Here is a 6,000-nt window from a genome sequence, read left to right on the forward strand (position 1 = left end):
CATTATTTGCTGCTCTAGAAATTTAAGGAAATTCATTCAAGATTATATGGTACCATCACATTTGTATTGTATTTGATATCTGACATGCTTGTTCCACTCTAGCAGCACGTAAATATTGGCGTAGTGAAATAAATATTAAACACCAATATTATTGTGCTGCTTTAGTGTGACAGGGATATAGCAACTCATTTCTGTTTGTTATTTCCCTTTAAGACAACAGTTTAGATAAAATCTTTTGATAATCTTCCCTTTTGTTTATTGATATTTAAATATAAAATAATATAAAAACCATATACTTGATATCACAACAAGTTTTCCTGGGTACCTAATGTAATATTTTTAACATTATACTTGCATAAAGGTTTACTATGGGTGAATTTAATTTGTTTATGAGGGCCTAATTTCTTAAACCAATACTGTTAGTGTCAACTCTTAGAAATATAAACACTAGGTTCCTGGTATATTTTTTTTTTATTAGACCTTGTATTTTATTTGTTTCTTGCTTTTTGCTTGCTTGCTTGTTTATTTTTCCACTTTTAGTGTGAGTATGGAAGTAAAAGTATATTCTGCTAGTGTAACAGAAGGAAAAATTTGTCTTTCCTACCTTTTTTTTTTTTTTTTTTTTTTTTTTAGTTTAGCCTTGTTAGGTATTATGAAATTGCTGTTTTGATTTAAAGGCTTTTTTTTTAATACTATCCCAGGCTACTAAGAGCATAAGTAAAATGTAAAAAGAGAGATTGTTATGCAGAGCATAACAGCTGTGCCTTGTACGGTGTATCTTGTGCTACTGATTATGAAAATAAGTTGGGAGTTTCAATTTGATTTAAAATGTTCTGTTGTGGTAACTAAGTGTTCCCACTAACATACTTTTCACAAATTTCACATTATATTCTTAAGGCATTATTATCATTTGAGGCATACACAGTATAAAAGACAAATGATAATTTTCTAGAATACCCCTTAACTATCAGAACAGTGCATTTACAATACTTTAGTGAACCACTGTTACTTAAAAGTAAATATTGAAAAGAATCAGTTGCAGATATATGTGTAAATAAGATTTGGATTTATATAGCTGTAATCTTATACCACTGTAGGTATTTTGCTTTGTTTTTTAAATGAATTGTACTGTTTATAGATTTCCATTTTCAGGAATTTGGCTTAATTAACTGGATAAAAAGTTGTATTTCTTTATAATCTTAAATTTAATGGTGGTAACAGTTTTGCAGGGAATTATACTAATCTTTGGTTTATTCTTTGCTGTTTGCTTTATTTTATTCTGAGATCAGTTTTATTATGCCAGTACAAAATAGACTATATTTTAGATCTTGTAAAGTTTTTGTACAATTTACTTCTACATAATTTGCTAATGAAGAAAGCTGATAATTTCCCAAAGAAATAAATAAGTTGTTGAGCTTATATTAAAGCCTGCTTCTAGAGTACTTAAGATGATTGTTGGTCCTCCTAACTGAACCCTTGTCACAATTAAACTTTTATATTCTTTCCAAAGAATACTAAGTTAAACATTCTAATTAACATTTAGTTTGATTTGGTTGAACTTAGATAAGAACTTTAGCAACTAGATAAAACTCAGAATTCTATTAAATTTGAAAGTGGAAGTAGTTTCTGAGTTTTTCTTAGCTCCTTATCAAAATCTTTGATTCTTCAACTAGTAAGATTTAAAGCATGTGAAGGAAGGTAAGTAATATTGTAGCTTTTATTTCATTCTCTCTTCACTAACATTTGTTAGGGGGGGCTAGAAAATTGAAGATAGTTATCATAGTATTAGCATCCAAGATATAAGTATGCAGAGACAGTGATAATGATTACATCATATGTAATCTAAATTTAGAAAAAGCAAGTTTTTAAATATTAAAATGAACTAAATTTTAGAAATGGAGGCTTTTATACTAGTTATAGATTGATGTTTCTTTAAGCCTTGATAGTATCCAGATCCAGGTTTCACTATTTAAATATGTTTCTAGTGAGGCACTGTGCTAAGATTAGTCTAAAAAGGCATAAAGGCTATTTCTTATCCTTATGGACAGCTATACATTGTGTACTTAACAAGAAGTCACATAGTTGGTTGACCATTGGTTTACATAGTTTTGTATGTTCCAGGAGAGACTGTGATGTTTAAGACTTACTGGCCCAAGCAAGAAAGGTTTTATTATTAGCCTGTAATGTTTCATAGAGACTAGATTTTACTGGTTTGCTCCATGAGTGGGTGATTTTGTTCCATTTGGGTTAGAGAAATGATAATCGTGTGCTTCTGTTACCCTTCTAAGTTAATTAATACATTGCTGTGTTGAAAGTGGGTTTGTAAATTCCTTAAAAAGCAGGGTTTTGATTTGGTCCATTTTTAGTTCCATAGCTTTTCATCCTTTATAACAAAATGAAGCAAATGATTTTTGTTACTCTTTTCTACTTTGGAGAATGGGTTAACTTAGAACTGAGTTGTTCATGATTTTTAATAGACTTCTAGAGTTGGCCTGACATATAAATGTATTTTTATAGTCTCTTAATCTGTAGAAATAAAGAAAAATTAAAAGTAAGTTAGTCTGTGACTAAATTTCAAAAGAATGTTTTTGAGTTAATAGTAATAATACTTCAGTTTTCCAAAGGTATTTTATCCAGTGTCTCAGCTATGAAAACCAAGCTAGGAGAGTCCTAAGCACACAGAATAGATATGAGGACTAACCACAAGAGCATTCTCTTTTTTATTTGTATACTCTAAACAGATATTAACGTTAGAGATTTGGCTACTTGTCCTTTTGCAGAAAAATTAGAGTAAAATGTACTTGAGGAAGATAGAAGTTAACTTATAGTACAGCAAAATGCAGGAAAAGTGAAAGTCACTTAGGCAAAATTTTTAAAAGCCCAAGGGGATGGAATATTGCTCAGCGGGAGTGATTATCTAGCCTACATGAGGCTCTTGGTTTGATGTCTAATAATGTATACACGTGTTTTTCCAATCACTCACGTGTACCGCATGTGTGATTTGTGCCAAGATGGGTCAGGAAAAGACATCACAACCCTTGGAACTGGATGGTTGTGGGCCACCATATCAGTGCTTAGAATTGATCCTGGGTCATTTACAAAAGCAGTAAGTGCTCTTAACTGCTGAGCCATTTCTTCAACCCCTTCCCTACCTGTATTTTAGTGAAAATAGAAGGACTTATTTCACTTTCCTTGGGTTTGGGGATGTGCTACCATACCCAACTTCCTCTCAGATTTTTAAGCCCTACCACTCTCACATGTGAGGGTATATAAAATTTTACTAGCTTCAAGTATGACATAACAACATGAAATGTCTGTTACATCTGTTACTGTTTGTGATTTGTAACCTTGGTGTGAACGAGTATCCCTTTTAAATTCAAATTGATGATATTTTTTTCTGGGTGGTGGAGGATATCTTCGGGGTTACTGCTATTACTACAGAGAACCTTAGATTGGTTGTCAACATCCAATTTACAACTCCTTGTAACTCCAGCTCTGGGGGATTCATCACCTTTTGAGATCCATAGGCATCTGCACTCACTTGGGCATATAAACACATACAATTTTTTTTTTAATTTTTTTAAATTATTTCAGAAATATACTAATCTTACTGCTTTAAAATATTTCACATGAGCTAGGTTCTTTTTGAAAACTCCCTTCTGTCAGTCCACAGTAGATGGCATAAAGTGGAAATAGTAGAAAGCGTACAGTAGCCAATGATTGGGCACATGAAGGTAGTATTAAGGATTAAAACTACATGAAAAGTTCTAGGTTGTCATTGAAAAGCCACAGCAGAAACTGGAGAGGTGACTCAGCAATTAAGAGGACTCACCTGGAAGCTTACCACCATCTTTGACTTCAGTCCCAGAGCATCTGATATTCTCTTCTGTCCTCTGGGACCACTGCCCATATGTGGCACATAGACATACTTGCCAACACTACAACCCATACATAGGATAATAAAATGATTTTTTTAAGCCACAGAAGTCCTTTTAATTAAAGACCTAACTATGCCTTATTCATTCACTGTTTAGTGTTTAAAAGAATGCCAGAGCAGTGGTGCTCGACTTTAATCCCAGCACTCAAAAGACAGAGAAGCAAGCAGATTTCTGTGAGTTCAAGGACAGCCTGGTCTACGTAGCAATCCCAGAACTGCGAGGGCTACAGAGAAAGACTCTGTCTCAAAGGAAAACAGAAACAAGAATACATTATAATACAATTTAAAACATTATCTCATGAGGCTTGAAATAGAATATTTTGATTCATAAATGAACTTGTCTTTAATCAACAACTTGGAGTGGGAGGAAATCAGCACTGCATCCTTCATCTTATTTTGGAAGGAGCAAATAACAAAAACAGTCAACTACCGTGCTTTCTCTCAAGCTAGATTGCTTCTTAATAACTATATAAACCTCCCAAAAATAGTTTGGGCAAGAAACATGTGGTACTGTTCAAATATTTTTACTTGTGTGTATGGTTTCACTGGACCCCGGGTTTCGATTATTTGAAAAAAGGTAGACTTAATACCTTGTGGTCATTTGACTCAAATGTGAGTTCTTTTGGCATATTTTTTCTTATTTTATTTATTCAAAGTAGACATTTAGATACTCAAAATGAATTAGAAAATATATTAGAGTATGTGTTCTCAGTGACTAAAATCTTTGAGCATACTTCAGGTTTGGATTCTGTCTAAACTTAAATTGTTGATGCAAAGATTTGAGAACTGACAGGAAAGTACTCTCTGCATAAATACCTATATACTGTAGGACTAACAGACATATAGGCATTTTGGTTTACAATTTCACTCTAAACTTGGTGCTACTAGATGTCAGATTATGATACAGTATAGAACTGTTAAAAAGAGCACCTGCATAAATAAAAAAAAGGGGGGGGGGCTGGTGAGATGGCTCAGTGGGTAAGAGCACCCGACTGCTCTTCCGAAGGTCTGGAGTTCAAATCCCTGCAACCACATGGTGGCTCACAACCATCCGCAACGAGATCTGGCGTCCTCTTCTGGAGTGTCTGAAGACAGCTACAGTGTACTTACATATAATAAATAAAAAAAAATAAAAAAAAAAAAAAAGCACCTGCTAGCATGGCTTGATGGTACGTGCCTTAAATCCTTGGTAGGTAATGACAGAGCTCAAGTTCAAGGCCAGCATGGGCTACTTAGAGAACCCTGTCTTAAAAATCAAAACAAAGTACACCTGCCATTGAATAAATTTTAAAATGTTAAATGCAATTCTTTTTCTTTGGTACAATTGAGTCTAATTTTTAAGGTTGACCCATACATTGATAAAAATTGAATCACTGAAATATCTTAATATGTAATTTCTGTTTTTTGGCCATTTGACTAAAAACAGTCTGTCCCTGAGCATCCCATCTCCCACTTACTTGCCTAGTCCTTTGCTGTTACAATGCTTACAGAACAGAAAAGCTACAGAATTTTCTTCATTCAAGTTAATAAGTTACCTGGAAATCAGCCTTAGGTGCTGCTTGTAGGGTTTTGTTTATTGATTTTTTTTCCTTTTTAAGTAATCAAAGATTTTAATTACAGTTTATAGTTGATTGATTACAAACAGAAGATTTCTTGCATAGCATGTCACAGTGCTATTTGCTGTCCCTAATCAAGGTACTTAAAGGGAAAGATAATTTCCTTTCCCATTTTAGACTCTCAGTTGAAAAAAATCAGAACACTTACTCATCTTTTATAAAGTGGGTCCCTTGTTAAACTCACACCAGGTTTATAGAGAAATCAGATTGCTTTATAGAGTGAAACTATAAACAGGCAGGTTCCTTGCACTTCATGAAGAAACCTTTTGAAAAATTCTTTTAGCTGGGCAGTGGTGGCACACGCCCTTAATCCCAGCACTTGGGAGGCAGAAGCAGGCGGATTTCTGAGTTCGAGGCCAGCCTGGTCTACAAAGTGAGTTCCAGGACAGCCAGGGCTATACAGAAAAACCCTGTCTCGAAAAACCAAAAAAAGAAAAAGAAAAATTC

General features: G+C 33.8%; 1 protein-coding gene across 2 annotated transcripts in view; it reads left to right on the forward strand.

Moving 5' to 3' along the window:
• Positions 1–6,000, forward strand: part of Smc4 (structural maintenance of chromosomes 4) — a 30,129-nt gene that overhangs the window by 5,109 nt on the left and 19,020 nt on the right. The gene's annotated exons all lie outside the window — the stretch shown is intronic.

The sequence above is a fragment of the Mus caroli genome, chromosome 3, assembly GCF_900094665.2.
Source record: "Mus caroli chromosome 3, CAROLI_EIJ_v1.1, whole genome shotgun sequence".
Classification (NCBI taxonomy): Eukaryota; Metazoa; Chordata; class Mammalia; order Rodentia; family Muridae; genus Mus; species Mus caroli.